Genomic DNA, 19092 nt, shown 5'->3' on the forward strand with positions numbered 1-19092 from the left:
ATTATCACATTTCCTCACTCTCATCCCAACAAGGTTGAAATTTATACCCTCAGCCCTCACACTCTCAATGAAAAAACTGGGTTAGATGCAAATCAGTGCTGGCTATTATATAAAGAATGAAAATAGCTATGTGGAGGTGACTGCACAAGAGCACCTTAGCAAACCTTGGGTAAACCCACCATCCCTTCCTTTAGGTTCCACAGTTCCCATATTTTTAAAGTTATCTTCCATCAGTTTTCCCTACTGCAGATATAAGTACCACATTACAAGTCAATGTCATGTACAGGCAACATCTATAGCATTCAAGATTAAGCACCATTTACATGTTTTATTCTGCTCCAATATTTTCACTTGACTATAGTTTACTTTGTCCTGTTTCTCCTTTTCCAAATACATCACCAAACTATCCCAACTTTTCAAATCTTTTCATGTTAGGCTTCCAAATAAGTCCCAAAATATTAGTTAATCTACTTCTCTTGTGAATTTAAGACACAAACATAATAAACATCTCAACAAAAACCAACTGCATAATTAATGTGAAAGGCATTTGCAAACTGTAATACAGCCTCATTGGCCTTTCCATCCCTAATTCCAAACTTTGGCATGCATCAGAATCAAAACAGATTGCTGCAACCGACCTCTAGAGTTCTGAGAAGGGGCCTGAGAATCTGTATTTCTAACAAGTTCCCAGATGATGCTACTTGCCGCTGGTTGGGGAACCACTGCTCTCTTGTCTATACTGTACTTTTTCCAATCCATCTTTCTCAACACAGTCATCAAAGTTACCTGTCAAAAAGGAAAAGCTGATCTTGTCATTCCCCTCCTCTATTCCTAATCCATTTCAGATTCTTTAGAGGCTCTCTCTCCACCAAGACAAAATATAAATTCCTCAAAATGAGATAAAAGACTTCTGACCATCTAACCTAGTCCCGAACTACCTTTCCAGCCAGACTCATCTATTCTCTCTGAAGGACCTTCCTCTTGCCAGGTCCTTCACTCCCCACCAAATCAAACAAGATATTGCATAAGGAGCCTTGAACTTGGCAAAAAGTGGTAAGGATAAATTAAAAGTATGGCACAGACAAAAAATAAAAAAACTATGCTTGTTCAACAATAAAAAAGGAAGGAGGGGTTGAAATCACTCTATTTCCCAGGGTTGTCCTCCCAAGTTTACTCAAAAATGTGAGAAGCAGGAAGATTATCAAAAAAGAGTGTGTGCTTCAGGGAAAAAAGTGAGAAAAAAGACACATGAATATTTTAATCAAAATTTTCAGTTTGGCACTGCTGTGGTTACCTTAATTCAGAAGAGGGTTTAGGAGGGTGAGTGGCTGGTTCAGTCAGCGCAGCAAGCAACTTTTGATCTCAGAGTTCTGAGTATGAGCCCCACATTGGGTGTATGGATTACTTAAAAAAGTAAAAAAATTTTTTTTGAAAAAAATGGGTTTAGGGTCAACAAGTGGAGACTTAGCAAATCCTAATGGTCCAGATGCAGTCTCGATGCATTCCCCTCATCCCTACCCACAAAACCTGGTGACCTGGGAATTCTCCACACCATACTCTTCCTTGGCATTGCTTCCTGTGGTTGAAATACTCTTCCAGGTTGGGTCAACCTAGCATTCTCCTCTTCCTTAAAGACTCAAAAAAACACTTCACATGCTAACTAATAAAATCCCTGATACCCAAGTCAGTACAACATACGCTTAGTGCTTTCTCAGAGCTTGGTATTCATCTCCATCATCATTTATTTCACTGAATCATGATGATCTTCATACAATTCCCCTTTCCCAAATTAGACTGTCACTTCTTTGCATACAAAAACCACAAATAGGTGTTTTTTAATTTAATCATATGTGCCTGGTAATACTGTTTGAGTATTATTACCACCCCCAAAGAGAAAAAAAAATCTACAGACTAATGCTTCAAGGCGCGCCTGGGTGGCTCAGTCGGTTGAGCGTCTGACTTCAGCTCACATCATGATCTCACAGTTCATGAGTTCAGGCCCTGCATCCGGCTCTGTGATGACAGCTTCTGAGCTGTCTGAAGGACATCTGAAGGAGTCTGCTTCAGATTCTGTCTCCCTCTCTCTCTGCCCCTCCCCCACTCACGCTCTGTCTCTCTGCCTCTCCAAAATAAAGAAAATGAATTTTAAAAAATTTTTAAAGAGTAATGCTTCGGGGGGCGCCTGGGTGGCGCAGTCGGTTAAGCGTCCGACTTCAGCCAGGTCACGATCTCGCGGTCTGTGAGTTCGAGCCCCGCGTCGGGCTCTGGGCTGATGGCTCGGAGCCTGGAGCCTGTTTCCGATGCTGTGTCTCCCTCTCTCTCTCTGCCCCTCCCCCATTCATGCTCTGTTTCTCTCTGTCCCAAAAATAAATAAAAAACGTTGAAAAAAAAAATTTAAAAAAAAAAAGAGTAATGCTTCGGGATAGAATCAACAGTAATAACCAAGAAACACTTTCTGAAAAAAAATGTGCATAAATATGAAGCTGGTTCAAAAATTTAAGTGTAAAAATATTTTATCTCACTCCTAAGAAAAATACTAATTAAAACTACCCTGACCTAATCATTTTTCACCTATCAGAGTAGAAAAAATCTACAAGTCTGACATACTCTAATGACAAAGGTGTAAGAAAATAAGAATTCTCATATATTATTAATGGGTACAGAAATTGTTACAACCTCTAATGGAAGGACAGTTGGCAATAGCTAGCAAAATTACATCTACATTTTTACTCTGACCCATGATCTCACTTCTAGGAATTTATTCCAAAGGGCAAAATACTATTTGTAATAGCAAAAGACCAGAAGCAACCTAAATGTCTACCAATAGAATAAAGTTGAATCAACTACGGGACATGGACATGATAAAGTACTATGGAGTTAAGTATTACACAGCTGTATAATGGTACAAGGAAATCTATATGCTGCTATGGAATGAATGAAAAAGTGCAAAACAATATAACTAAAATGTTGCCTCTTATTGAAAGAAAAAAATTAACATGTAAAACTAAGATGTTACCTTATATTTCAAGAAAAAAAATTAATGTGTTTACTTAAATTTTGAGCAAGATGAAAAAACCAGGGCACCTGGCTGGCCCAGTCGGAAGAGCATGCAACTCTTCATCTCTGTGTCATTGAGTATGAGAGCCATGTTGGGTGGAGATTACTTAATTAAACTTAAAAAAACTTTTTTTACATAAAAAACAAGTAAAATTTTACTTATTTAAATGCTTATTTGTATTTTTGAGAAAGAAAGAGAGTACAAGCAGGGGAAGGTCAGAGAGAGAGGGAGACAGAGGATCCAAAGCAGGCTCTGCGTGGACAGTAGCCAGCCCAATGTGGAGCTCGAACTCACAAACTGGGAGATCATGACCCAAGCTGAAGTCAGACATTCAACTAACTGAACCACTCAGGTGCCCCAGTAAATAAAATTTATTAGTAAGATGAAGAAGCCAAAAGCTACTAATATGAATGATTATCAGCAGATGAAGAGTGATAAGAGACCATAGGCTTGGAAGCCAGACTTCGCTGAATGTACCTCGTTTTACGGTTTTTACTTTGGAACCAGGAAAATATTACATAATTTAAAAAAAAAAAACTGGAAGTATAGAGTCAGAAAGATAGATCCTGTTTAGCCAACTTTCATGCCATCAATGTCATTCTTTCAATGCTAGAGGTACAAGGAGTCCAATGAGTCCCAACTCTCATTTTCTAAATACACATGGCCAATTATCAAGTGTCCTAAAATTCACAAATCCTACGTAAGGTATAACTTAGCTCCAAAGAGACGAATGAAATCATTCTTCCAATTTTCTACTTTTAACTCCAATAATGAAAATGTACTTGGTTTTCTTCTAGATTCTAGAAGAGATTAAATCCAGGCTGAGTTAATTGGCAGTTTAACAAAATCATTGTGTCAAGTTAACGGAGTTCACTTCTAGTTGGTCTGGAATTTCTCCTTAAGTATTAGGTGACAAAGCAGTAGAACATGTACCAGATTTGCCAAGATTTAGGAAGCTAAAGAACTATTACCTCTGAATTCTTAATTAACCTTTCAAATTAGTTTTAATAAATGTAGATAGTGTTACGGAAGTTGTAGTCTTCTGAACTAGAAGAAAACAACAGAGCTGAAGTTTTAATAATGAATAATCTTTTAAAGCCTCTACATGTCTAGCACTTATTACTTCCAATCCTTGTTATGATCCTCCCTGATGGATGGTACTATTCTATTTCTCAGAGAAAGAAGCTATGACTTTGAAAAAGGTCAAGAAACTTCCTGAAGGGCGTTTAGTGTATATCTGAGAGAAAATATATGCTAAAAATAAAATTTACCACACCCACAACTTTATCAAGAAAGACACAGGTTGAGTTCATTGTTTATTAATGATTTCAAACCTTTGGCAGGAAAATGTGCTTTCTTTTCAACACAACAAAATCAAACTGTTTCAAGTGCTAACTTGGTTGCCTCTACTACAGTGGTTGTCAAACTCAGTACAGACTGGAATCACCTGGAGGGCTTGTTAAAACCCAGATTACTGAACCCCATTCTAAATGTACCTTGATGTCTCAGATAGTGTCTAAGAATTTGCATTTCTAACAAGGAAAACAATCTGAGAGAGCCTCCTTTTACTGACTTAAAATAATATACTACACTTCTATGTTTTATTAACTTCCAAGAAGTGTAGACATTCTTTAGAATTTAAATATCCTATTTGGATCTGACTATCCATAAATATTAAATTACATAAATTTAGTTAAGCCAAGGCTATTCTACTAAACTCTCCACACACCATTTAACTTCATAGCCATATTTCATTAAAAATCAAGATGCATTATAAAAATGTTTTTCAACGAGAATAAGATTTCAAAACTAGCATAATTAGCTTTTTTATATCTTTAATTCAGATTTCTTTACCAAATCCTCTAAGGTAGTGTACCTTCATTATATTTCAAATGATTTCATCCACTATGCATTAAATTGGGCAGTTCTCCATCACTCCACACATAACCTCTCAGGAAGATTCTAATGTGGCAGAAAGTACGTTCACCTTCAGCTAGATTCTTGAGAATCAACCTCAGTATCCTGCTTATTCTTTGTACCATTCTCAAGCTAAATAGTCTAACATGAAAATAGCCTACATGGATGACTGTGTATAACCATATATTAGGTATCCACTTATTATATCTGCTAACACTTAACAGGTTTGAGTTTCAAGATTAACGTTCAAAATCTCACGTATCTTAGGTACTTGTTCTGTAACAGAGTACTTGTCTAGGATTTAGAAACTCCTGGGGCGCCTGGGTGGCTCAGTTGGCTAAGTGTCTGACTTCGGCTCAGGTCACGATCTCACAGCCCGTGAGTTCGAGCCCCGCGTCAGGCTCTGGGCTGATGGCTCAGAGCCTGGAGCCTGCTTCCGATTCTGTGTCTCCCTCTCTCTCTGCCCCTCCCCCGTTCATGCTCTGTCTCTCTCTGTCTCAAAAATAAATAAACGTTAAAAAATTTAAAAAAAAAAAAAGAAACTCCTGGCAATGACTAGACTCTGTGAACTTATGCAAGACACCTAAACTGCCAATTTTCTTATCTGTAAAATAGGGGAAATTTTTGATAGATGATTGTCCTGATCAGTCACAGCTCTGAAATGTTAGGCTATATATTTTTAAGTCTTTACCATCTGGAAAGCTGACTGCCTGTATTCATATCCGAGTTCTGCTAATGAAAAGCTATAAACTTTCAACAAGGCGATTCATATTTCAATGTGACTCCGTTCCTTCAACAGTAAAACATATCTGTAGCTCATGAACTACTATATATAAAATGTTTAATACTGTTCCTGTACATGGAAAATACTGATAGCCAAGATTGTTATCATTACCACTACCAATAAGTAAGGAAGAAACAAGCTTTCTGTTTATGATTAACGGAGATATTAAGAATGCATAGCAAAATATATATAACGAATAGGCCAAAAAACACCTACAGCTGTCTTCTGAGGAAAGCAACCAGACATTCTTTGCCCAACCTTTGTGTCAAGTGACCCTGTTATCTTCCCTATGTGTTAAAGGATGAGGAATTGGCCTCTGTGACAATTTTTAGAATTCGACATGAGGAAGTCTGGTAGACCCCAACAGAAGTGACTCTATATTGGATAATGCTAATCAATTAGATCTTATATCTTGAGCTACTTGAAGAGGAGACATTATGATTGGTAATTACAAGCAGAAGAGGCTGACACTAGTCATGGCAGAAAGACAAACAGAAGCTAATAAGATGACCAGAAAAGGGAGCAGCAGGTACAAAATATGAGGGGAAAGACAATTACCAAGGTTGCTAATGTGTCACCAAAGCAAAAAGAGGGCCAACAGAGTTACTGCTATTCTGGTTGGTGAGGAATGACTTGGTGTTACAGGAGTTTTCACTGTTAAGAAGATCCTCAGAGAAGAATGAGAGAAGCACAAGAGGGCGAAGAAGTTAGCAGAGATCAGTCCCCTAACCTTCACTTGAACCAGTACAGCACAATTTTATCTGTTTTATAAATACTGATTTCACATGAAAATGACTTACTGCTTAATGGGTGAGAGGTGAAGGGCAGGGGGGCGATTTGAGGAAACACATTTTTAGCCCCCAGAGACCATTTCATTACAATTGCAAAGATGGACTGTGTTGGGCTACCTTCCCTCCCACAAAAATTCTTACAATAAAGCCCCATCACCTGAGGTAACCTGACACATCTCCATGATTTAAAAAGAGAACAGGTAGAATCAGTGTTCTCTGTTATTTTGGGTTCAATAAAACGATGTAAATACAGTTTACTGCCATTAACTAAATTTAAATAAAATCTGGTGTAAGAGAAAGTTTTTTTAAGTATAAACATTTATTGATTACTAGTATACATGGCTCTTGAAATGTTTACTAATCCAAAGTGAAATATGCTGGAAGTGTAAAACACAGCATGTTTCTGATTTCAAAGATTTGTCACAAAACAACATAAATATAGGTCATTAATAACTTTTATAGTAATGTTGTTAAAAGGGTATTTTGTATATAAGGAGTAAAATAAAATATTAAAATTAGTTTCATCTGTTTTTTCCATATGGCTACTAGATAATTTTTTAAAGTTTATTTATTTATTTTGAGAGAGAGAGAGAGAGAGAGAGAGAGAGAGAGAATCCCAAGCAGACTGCATGCTTTCAGCACAGAACCCCATGTGGGACCCAATCCCATGAACCGAGAGATCATGACTCGAGCAGAAATCAAGAGTCAGATGCTTAACCAAATGAGCCACCCAGGCACCCCTAGCTAATTTTAAATTACAATGTGGCACAATTTTTATTTCCACTAGACAGGTCTGATTGAAGCCTAACAATGTATTCAAGACTGGCTTATAATTTCACTTTCATCCATTTGTGCAAATTCAATTGCTTCAGCCAAAAGGAAAATAAGAAACTGAGACCTAAAGCTAAATTTCTCCTGTTTTTCAAAATTGCAAAAGATGACAAAAGACCTGATCAGAAAGCTTCCCAATCCAATGTTTTCATATAACATAGTAATAGACTTTTACTACATTTTTTCACTTACCTCATGCCTTTTTTCATGATATAGCAGAACACACTAATTTGAATATTAAGAACATTTAGAAGAAAATGCACATTTTTAATTCTATCAGGCATGTCTATGAGAAACTTAGGTAGGCTAAAGCAAAGACAGATTCAAGGAAAGAAAGAGAATTCATCTATTTTAGCACAATAGTGCACTCTTTAATTATGTCATATAATTCTCAGAACAACCCTATGACTTAACTTCTGTATCCTTTCTTTCACTGCTGAGAATACTAGCTCACAAATCTTTAATGTCTTTTGCCCAAAGTCATAGAGCTAATAAGTGACATGGTAGGATTCAAATTCAAATCTGACCCCAAAGATTGAGTTCTTAGAAGAAAATGTAATAAAGAATACAAATTTATGTTTAAAACAGTAACTCCTCTAAAGAAAAAGACTGAATTAAACATGGCATTGCTCCAGCAAAACTTAATTAAAACACTCTTCAAGAACTCTGCTTAATCCAATCAATATTATACACTAGACTAGGAAACTTGATTAAACAAGTCCCAAGCTAGAGGCTAGGAGAGGCCCTACCTTCATAGAGTTATATATTTTTTTCCTACTTGATACGTCTCAGAGCTACTATAATCATATGAGTTTAATAAATAGTGAGAATTTCACTTACCTAGAGAATTACTAGTTTCTAAATGTCCCAAATATTTAAAAAAAAAGAAAAGGAACTATAAGAAGCCATTAAAAATCTGAGCTAGACTCTGAAACATGTATTTAGCAAATCTTTTATAGGAGATCGAAAGAAGTGCTTAATAATTACTACGAATTATTCAATAAATCATGACTTTTAAAAACTGGTTCTCATTATCGTTACAAGTCAAGACAGTCTTACTCAAACCTAAAACCAACTCCCAAACTAATTTCGTGAACCCAGATCAGTACTTAGCATATTACAACAACTGAAGCAATCACACCTTAGCAGATTTAATGAGATACCACTTCACATCTACTAGAATGGCTACAAACTAGAAGACAGGTAAGTGTTGGCAAGGGTAGGAAAAAAAAAACTGATCTGCTGGTGGGAATATAAAATGGTACAGCCATTGTGGAAGTTAATAAATGACCTAACAGTTCCACTCCTAGGTATATATCCAAGGGAATGAAGGCATGTGTCCACACAAAAATCTGTACACAAATATTCATAGCAGCACTATTCCCAAGAGCCAAAAAGTGGAAATAACCCACATTTTTACCAAATGATATGCAAATAAAATATATATCCATGAATTAAAATTGTTATTTGGTAATACAACCACATGAAGTCCTGATACATGCTATAGTATGGACGAACCTTGAATACATTACACTATGTGAAAGGTGTCAATCATCAAAGACTACATATTGCATGATTCCACTTGTATGAAATGCCCAGAAAGCATATTAGTGGCTGCCTAGGGCTACAGGAGTTGGGAGGAAATAGGGAATGAGTGCTAAATGAAGAATGACAGCTAATAGGGTTTCTTTTTGGGGTGATGGGAAGTTTCTAAAATTGATAGTGATGACTGCACAACTGCAAATATACTAAAAATCACTATATTATACACTTTAAGTTGGTAAACTGTGCAGTATTATGAATTACTGTACGTCTCAAAGCTTTTTTTTTTAATGTTTATTTTTGAGACAGAACACATATCTGTCACAAGCAGGGGAGGCAGAGAAGGAAGTCGACACAGAATCTGAAGTAGGCTCTAGGCTCTGGGCTGTCAAAGCAGGGCTCAAACTCAGGAGCTGTGAGATCATGACCTGAGCCGAAGTCAGACACTAAATGACTGAGCCACCCAGGCACCCCATCAAAGCTGTTTTTTAAAAAGATAATCCAGTGTAGTATTTCTTAGAAGAAATGTTGCCAACCAGCCATAAATATCTAAGTCTTCAAAATCTAAATACCACATCACTCATTAGAGAGAAATACTCATTACGAAAGAAGTAAGGAGGAATGGGGCAGGGATATTAGCTATCAGGGACCATAATGACACCAGAGTTTCTTATTATACTGAATCACCAAAAGTTCTTCTGATATTTGAGAAACTGGATAGCTAATAGAGCTATGTTCCCCAACATTAACACACTTAAGCCTAGAGATACAAAAGGAAAAAGGGTAATAATGAAGAACAGGAAAATAATTGGTCATATGTCTGTCAACTGACCTGCAAGTTCAATCACCTTGGACCCCTAATGAAAAAGCCACTGAATTGATACTCTAGGGATCAGAAAACAGCAGAGTCTTGCCACATAAATATCCCTCCATTTTCACTCAACTGTCAAGATATTTTTGTGCAGAAGTTTGTTGTATCATACACAGTTCTCCACCCAGATTAATGGGTTTTCGGTCATTCTCCCTTAACACATTAAATACGGCAATTACCAGAGCAATTACCACTAAACGTGACAACCAGAGACCTATGAACAAATTCTAGAAGGCCTTAGTTTTTTTCTCATGTTATAAGCAGTCACCTTTTAATGTTTGTTTATTTTTGAAGGAGAAAGAGCATGAGCCAGGGAGGGGCAGAGAGAAAGAGGGAGACACAGACCCAAAGAGGGCTCCAAGCTCTGAGCTGTAAGCACAGAGTCCCATGCAGGGCTCGAACTCACCAGCCATGAGATCATGCATGACCTGAACCAAAGACGGACGCTTAAACGACTGAGCCACCCAGGCACCCCTTAAGCAGTCAACTTTTAAAAGGAGTTTTTCTATCTGAGAGTAAATGTATCTTTGAACACTTTCTTGTGAAACAAAATCTGATGAAATATCCTACTCTTGTTAACCTGGTGGCTAAACTCCCCAGGTCAGTACTTAAAATCAAAGCACCACCAAATCCAGAAATTCTGTACAACAATTTCCCGGGGTCCGGGCGAGGGGCAGGGCTGGGGGTGGGGGGGATGTTCAGAATTCCAATGGTGACATCAAGGATTCATCTCCTGGTAGTTTCCCATGAGTCTGAAAAGTAATCATAAAATTTAAAAACTATTAAACTCTAATGTGTTTTTTTTTTAAATACCAGATGTCCTTTCCAACGATTGTCAACATTAAACAACCAAGGGCACAACCTTCCAACATTTAAAAAAACTTGCATCATAAAAATACAATGTGCTTTCCTTATTACCCTCAGTTCAAGATGTGATCTAGAACAGCTTCTAAAATCCCTAAGCTTTGTAAGACAACCAGTAATTTGTATGTTTTGTTTTTGTTACTATTTCTGTTAACACTAAAAACTTTAAAAGTTAATAAAAATTAGAGTCTGAGAAAATATAGGCAATTTAGGGATAAAATAAAGAATAATCATATGTTGTAACCAAAGATAATCTTGCACCATTATTTCCTTTATCTGTTATTTTAAGAGCTTCCCATCTTTGCCTTGATTCAAAAGAAAAATTCCTTTAAGAAATATAAAAAAACAACAAATACTAATGGCAGAAAAATTCAGTAATGTGCCTAAGGTCACTCACGTAGGAGGTAGAGAAGCAAACCTAGACAGCCTGATACCAGAGCCACCCTTTTACCTACTCCTCGCTACAATTACAGACAAACCTCTGCAAACTTCATTTAATCCTTCCTCTAACCTCCCTACCACCAGGCTAGGAGCACAGAAATGCCTGTCTGTAATGTATATAGTTCATAAAACGTTTTCTTATAAATTCCATGATAAATGGTGATTAAGTTCCCCTGAGAGTCAAATACAAACATTTCCATTAAAAAAATTTTTTTAATCAGATAGAAAAAAATATGTGATACATTTCTTTTAACCTTGGGGAATACGTTAATTTGCATTTTTACAATATGCCAATGACTTGTAAGCAATTCACTAAAATTTATGACTATTTGAGATGCCAAAAATTAAGCATGCTAGGCCATAAATAAAACCACAAGACAGACTTAATCAACCTGCAACAAGCATCAACACCTTCAGGAAAATTGCGAATGGTGGTAAAACTGTGCTAGAATACCACCCTTGGCCATCACTGGCCAATATTCCTGACGCTCTTTTCCTCCCACTTTCATTTCTCACCACTTTCTATACGTATCTCACCACTTTCTATACGTATTCCAGTATTCCAAATCACCACCTAAGCGTTCTAACCACCACTGGAAGATTCCCATCAGTAAAACGACTACCAATAGCTTGTATCCAACTCTGCCACTTGGAGAAAGTGGAAACTTCCAGTATTTTTGTATACACTGTCTCTACAATATGCACTATTTTGACTGTGTTTGTGAAGCACAAACTTTTAATACTAAATCACTTGCATTTAAATGTCTGATTTCTTCTATTATCAAGTCAAAGTTATCAGTGTATAACTATGCCAAATCCTTTCTTTCTAGTTTGATCTCACCAGTACTCAAACAAAATGCACTTTATCATATGCATTCATTGCTTTATTAAAGAGATTCTAATATTTTTGCTTGTCTGCAAAAATATATTCAGTAATTCACCTATAATCTGTAAAATAAATGGAAGTTTCTTTTAAGGAAAAGTTATCAGGTTAGTCATATTGATAATGTGTTCATAACTGCATTCTAAAAACAAGTATAAAACCCATTATTACATTTTTATAAAAATGTACTGATGCAAGCACAGGCATAAGCAATTGCAACACTAGCCGTGGCAATTATGGAAACCAGGCAAGCTAATATACATACTCTAGGGATACTCAGCTTGGGAGCCATTTGCATGAAAGAGAAGGGCTTTTTAGATAAAATATATTTCTTTTACAAGAACAAAGATTAAGAAAAAATACAGAGATTTTTTAAGAGGGTGCCAAGATCATTCCATGGGAAAAGAACAGTCTGTTCAACAAATGGTATTGGAACAAGTGGATATCCACATTCAAAAGAACTGAGTTCGATCTTACCTCACACTATATACAAAAATTAACTCAAAATGAATCACAAACCTAAATGTAAGAGCTAAAACTATAAACACCTTAGGAGAAAACATACAGACAAAGCTTCATTACCTCTGATTTGGCAAAGGATTCTTAGATATAATATCAAAACAAAAGATACAAAATAAAGATAATTTGGACTTAATAAAAATTTATTAACTTTTGTGCTTTGAAGGACATTAACAAGAAAGTAAAAAGACAACTGACAAAAAGGAGAAAGTATTTATAAATCACATAGAGTTGACTGTGAACACCACTGGGAGTTAGGGGGGCTGCCCCCCTCTCCCCGCCACCAGGGCAATAGAAAATCAGCATATAACTTTTTTTTTTAATGTTTACTTATTTTTGAGACAGAGAGAGACAGAGAGAGACAGAGGGTCAGACAGAGAGGGAGATACAGAATCTGAAACAGGCTCCGGGCTCCGAGCTGTCAGCACAGAGCCTGATGCGGGGCTCGAACTCACAGACCGCGAGATCATGACCTGGGCTGAAGTCGGACGCTCAACCGACTGAGCCACCTAGGAGCCCCAAGCATGTAACTTTTGACTCCAAAAACTAACAGCCTACTGTTGCCCAGAAGCCCTACTAGTAATAGTCAACTGATACACATTTTGTGCATTATATGCATTATATATTATATTCTTAAAGCTAGAGAAAAGAAAACGTTATTACAAAAATCATAGTAAGAAAACATTTATGGTAGCATACTATATTTATTGAAAATGCACGTGTAAATGAACCCATGTAATTCAAACATGTGTTCTTCCAGGGTCAATTGTACTTGGGTAAAAGACTTGTATCCAGAATATATAAAAAGCTCTTATAATTCAATAATAAAAAAGACAACCCAATTCAAAAATAGGCAAAGGACCTGAACAGATACTTTTTCAAACATACACAAATGGCCAAAAAGCACATAAAAATATGCTTGACACCATACAGCCATCAGAGGAATGCAAATCAAAACCACACTAAGATACTCCAAACCCACTAGGATGGCTAGAATCATAAATAGATAATAACAAGTGTTGACAAGAATGGAGATAAAGCAAATCTCTCATACGCTACTGGTTCCAATATAAAATGGGGCAGCCAATTTGGAAAATAGTCTAGCGATTCCTCAAATGATTGCACATAATTATTATATGACCCAGCAACCCCACTTCCGGTAAATACTCGAAAGAATTTAAAACTAGTGTTCAAACAAAAATTTGTGCACAAATGTTTACAGAAGCATTATTCACAACAGTCAAACGGTCCCTAATTACCCAAATTCCCATCAAATGATGAACTGGCATTACTAATTCTTAAAAGCACCCAAGGGGTGCCTGGGTGGCGCAGTCGGTTAAGCGTCCGACTTCAGCCAGGTCACGATCTCGCGGTCCGTGAGTTCGAGCCCCGCGTCGGGCTCTGGGCTGATGGCTCAGAGCCTGGAGCCTGTTTCCGATTGTGTCTCCCTCTCTCTCTGCCCCTCCCCCGTTCATGCTCTGTCTCTCTCTGTCCCAAAAATAAATAAACGTTGGAAAAAAAAAAAAATTTAAAAAAAAAAAAAAAAAGCACCCAAAGCCAAATACCAGAGAGATTACTGGATTGCTCTCTTCATACAGGTTCATACACAAGGTAGTGTAGAGTTCATACACAATTCTTACTGGCAGTTCTTACACAAGGAAGGGGGCTCCAACACTTGTCTACAATGTGAAGACAAAAGCTACTGGACAGTATAGGCTGTCTCAGTAGGAACAAATGAACAGAAGAAAAGTGCTACGGAGATCTGGTACAGTCAAATCCAACCAACCTCCACACATCATCTTTTATTTCCCTCACCTATCTTAAGTTGGAAAATTTCTCCCTTGTGATTTAATGATATCTCCTTGTATTTGGATTTTCATTACTCTATCACCAAAAACTAGATACAGGTTTAATTAAATCATGTAGACCTGTATTCTATCATTTAGATCTGTACTTTATCTAAATACAGGCTTAATTCTATCATGGTTTTGCCAAGAAAATGTTACTTCCCAATTATCTTTTGGCAATTCTGGTTGAAAGAAAAAGACTCAAGTCATCTCAAATGCTGGGGGAGGAAAGGCTATTTTAAACACACATAAAGAAGGATGCCAAGTTTCAGAGACTGGAATTCTTCAAAATGTAGCTACATCTCTTAAAGTTCAAGAGCAACTGTATTAAGAAACAGGAATTATAGAAAATGACCCTCAGAAGCCCTAGTTAGACAATTACTACTCCAGTGCTTTGTGATTAAGGTTATTTGGCTCTCGGGGTGCCTGCGTGGCTCAGTGGGTTAAGCATCTGACTCTCGGTTTTGGCTCAGGTCATGATCTCATGGTTCATGAGTTTGAGCCCTACATCGGGCTGAGTGCTGCTGTTGTAGAGCTTGCTTGGGATTCTCTGTCTCTCAATAAATGAATAAACTTAAAAAAAAATTTTTTTTTAAGATAATTTGGCTCTTTCCTCATGTCTTTCCATGGTTATTCCACCGTGACTTCATGATTTTTCCTCTGTACATGTTCCTGAGAAACATACATCACTGAACTATCACTGTTCCTGCTGGAGCAAAATTTTGCATCAAGCAATCTTATCTGCTCCTGATCATCTAGAAAATGGCTTTCTTTGGGCCAGGTAGCTTCAATTAAGATTAGTCAACTGAGGACAGCATTTTAACAGCCACACAGCAGAGGACATGATCATCTATATGTAAGCAACCACTTAGGGCTGCTCTCTGAGCAGAGCCTGAGGCTCAGAGCATAGCAGCTGCCTAAAATACAAAGCCTCCTATCTAGTTTAGATGATCAGACTGAATCCCAACATCAATAGATTACAACAGAAGAGAATTTATGAATCACAAAATGGTCCATAAAAGCACAAAAATCTAACAATTACAGGGTCTCAAAGTAGAAAACACTTGCAACACAAAAATCTCTACCTTAGCATCTCTGATACGTCATCCAAATTCTGCCTGAATTCCTTCAAGTGCTGGTGAACTCCATACCAAAAAAGCATTGTCAGGCTATTCTAACAGATTTTTTTAAATCTTCATGTTAAGACAAAAATCTACCTTCATGTAAACTCTGGCAATTAGCCTTAAACTTTTTTCCTGAAGCAAAAACAAATTTATAGAAGACTTTAACTACCTATCTCACACGTCCTTTTAGCCTTCTGTAGACTAAACCCACTCAGTAATTTTAAATATTCTTCCTAGGATTTGATTCCAGACCCACGGCCATTCTGACTTCTTTAGGCACATCCTGTTTTGTTCAAGCCACTCTTTAAATATGCACTTGGAATTGAACACAATACCTGCGGGATGGACAAGAACAGAATATTGCCGATTCATTTTTAGGAACCCATTACTAATTTTGTTAATTACTGTATCACTCTGGGGATTCATGTTAAGAAAATATCTTATAAAAAAATTTCCTGGATCTGCATTTCAACACTACTGAATATTAATTGTACTCCAAAAAAATATTTTCTTTGGTCATATCAGCAAAAGAATATTTTACTTTCAAAGTTTTCACCATCACCATCTCAATTATGATTATTGTTAAAGTCATGGGATCAGGGCACTGGGTGGCTCAGTCAGTTGCACACCCGACTCTTGATTTCAGCTCAGATCATGATCCAATGGTGACGGGATGGGGCCCTACATTTAGTTTGGACCCAGTTAACATTCTCTCTCCCTCAGGGTGCCTGGGTGGCTCAGTCACTTGGGTGTCCAACTTCGGCTCAGCTCATGATCTCATGGTTCATAAGTTCGTGCGCCATGTCGGGCTCTGTGCTGACAGCTCAGAGCCTAGAGCCTGCTTCAGATTCTGTGTCTCCCTCTCTCTCTGCCCCTACCCCACTCATGCTCTGTCTCAAAAATAAATAAAACATTAAAAAAAATTTTTTTTAAAGATTCTCTCTCCCTCTGCCCCTCTCCTACGCTTATTCTTCTCTCACTCTCTAAAATAACAAAAAATTAAAATTTAAAAAATTCTTAAGGCCTTGAGACCAAAATAAATCATGTTCAAATACTAGTTTTGCCATGTAGCATTTGTAAAAGGTACTCCACCCACACTAACAGCCTCCCATTGTACCTGCCTGACAAATTTTAGCAGCCATAGGAGATGCTCAAGCTAGACAAAATGTTTTCTAAATCTCTTAACAGTCCTGATCCAGAGCACTGACACTCTACCTGAAGAAGATGGTCTCAAAATGAATTACAGAAGTGTTTTAAGGGCTAGTTTGAACCTGGTAAAAATTAACAACAAATTGTTAAAGAGATTTGGACCAGCCTCCAGGATCTGGAAAGTTCACAGTTGTGGACAGACCCTATTCACTAGCGAGGCCTGTGCAGTGGAGTGTAGACCCTTTTATGTACTGTACACCTGATACTGTAAACATACTGTAATAATAATGTCTCACATGGAAACAAGAGAAAACACTGTGCCAGCAGCAAGCTGCAGTTTTAAGAATGTTTTTAGTTAAACATTGAGGAGAGAGGCGCCTGGGCGGTCAGTTAAGCATCTGACTTCGGCTCAGGTCATGGTCTCGCAGTTTGTGGGTTAGAGCCCTGCATCAGGCTTTGTGCTGACAGCTCAGAGCCTGGAGTCTGCTTCAGATTCTGTCTCTCTCTCTCTCTCTCTCTCTCTCTCTGTCTCTCTCTCTGCCCCTCCCCTGCTCGCACTGTCTCTGTCTCTCTCTCAAAAATAAATAAACATTAAAAAAAAAATTGAGGAAAAAAGAAAAGTCTTTTCACCCAAAGTATCATGTGTGAACCTACAACACACTACTTTCTCTCCTCCCTGATTGCATGAATAACCCTGAGATCACCTCTTAGAACTGGTTTTAACCTTTAGCGGCAGCAGCTGCACTGCCACCTGTGTGTGTGTATGTGTGTGTATATATGTGTGTGTATACATATACATATGTATGTGCGTGTGTGTGTATATATATATATACACACACACACACACACACACATATATATGACATTGTACATTGCATGTACCCTTGGATCCCACAGTTTGGTCCCCCTCCCAGCTACCCTTTAGTATGATGAGTGAAGTTGGTGACCTGCACAGCGAGACACAGCTATTTAATCTCTTGCCAGACAGAAAAAGTTCTAGGTTCCTGATGAAGAAAGACAATTGAGATTTTTTAGTGATAAAATCTGCATATTTATATTTCAAACAATGTAGCTAAAACTTGAAGTAAATTCCTCCTTTTTTCTTTTGGCTTAATGAGTATCATTTATTCAGTATGAAATCTTTATACTATATGTTCCACATGTTAAGAATAAATGTACATTAAATCTTGGTTAAAAAAAGAGAGAGAGAGAGAGAAAGAGAGAGATTTGGGCCAGCCTGGACTATATAAAACAGAGATATTTCAATGAAAAGAGGCTTCTGGACTCCCAACGTTTAGTGGATAAGAAGCAAACTGAAAATGCTACTCAGCTGCAAACATTTCTTACAGAAAAAGAGGACTTATCAGAGACTGGAACCAAAAGCAGAAGAAAACAACAATTAGGCAAAGACTTCTAGGTAGCAGAAAAAGGCTCTATTCAAGAAACACTCATCGCCCCCAAATTAGGGGGCCCCGACAAATGAGCCTGGCTGGATTTCAGACTTGCCAGGGACAAGCAACTGCTAGCTGTCTCCCACTTCTCCCATACTTGAATGGGAGTGTCTACAGGGGTCATCCTGTATTTGTCTCATCATTTTATGCTGGGTATATCTTTTTACTCCCTAGGTCTGTATCAAGAGGGACACACCTCCTCCCATCAAGGAGTAAAATCTAATGTAATCCTTCCCACTCCTTTTTTAATCTGGTCTGGCTTTGTGTTTTCTTTGACTAACACAATATAGCAGAAGAAAAATGACTCAAGAAGCCTTTAGCTTCCCCTCTTGCCCTCTTGGAACACTACTACTATGGAAAAAGCCCAGGCTATTCCTAATAGAAAGGCCACATAAAAAAGAACCAATTACTGCCCCCAGTGACAGCCCCAGATAAGTGATGAGACGAAGTGATTCCAGGGAATAACATTCAAAAACAAACTGCCCAACTAAGTCTAGCTCAAATAACAGACTGATGAGCAAATAATTGTTGTTTTAATCCACTAAATTTTGGGATTGTTATACAGCAATAGGCAACTGAGACAATGGTAAATAATGATGCATCTTAATTTGATGAAATATAATCAGCAGCTCAGTACATGCTTTTTAAAAGTACCAACGTGAGGAAAATCAAGTACCAACTTATGCAGTTGGCATCACCACAAAATACCACAGACCATAAATTAATATCACTATGTCCCAGATTAAAGCTGAAAGATAAAGTTAGCAATGTTAGACTATCACAGAAGAAATCCTCACAATCCTTTCCTAGTGCTAGCCAATATCCAGTCATAAATTTTAAATGGATAAGACAGGAGTGACATCAACTAACTATAAATGAAAACAAAATAGATAGGATCCTTGAATTACGGGTCACTTTTTAACAATAAAGTTTTCAATTTTCAACTCGTTCTCAACTCTTAGAACTACTAGAATTACTGTAGCTTAAATATCACAAGGAATGGTGAATTGTAGCCCACTT

The 19092-nt window shown here is 37.4% G+C and overlaps 1 protein-coding gene across 2 annotated transcripts in view; it reads right to left on the bottom strand.

Annotated features, from left to right (window-relative positions):
- The window catches only part of SCAMP1 (secretory carrier membrane protein 1), a 131361-nt gene that overhangs the window by 107914 nt on the left and 4355 nt on the right, over positions 1-19092 (bottom strand). The window lies entirely within an intron of this gene.

Source organism: Puma concolor, chromosome A1 (genome assembly GCF_028749965.1).
Source record: "Puma concolor isolate L17-30 chromosome A1, mPumCon1.1.hap2, whole genome shotgun sequence".
Lineage (NCBI taxonomy): Eukaryota > Metazoa > Chordata > Mammalia > Carnivora > Felidae > Puma > Puma concolor.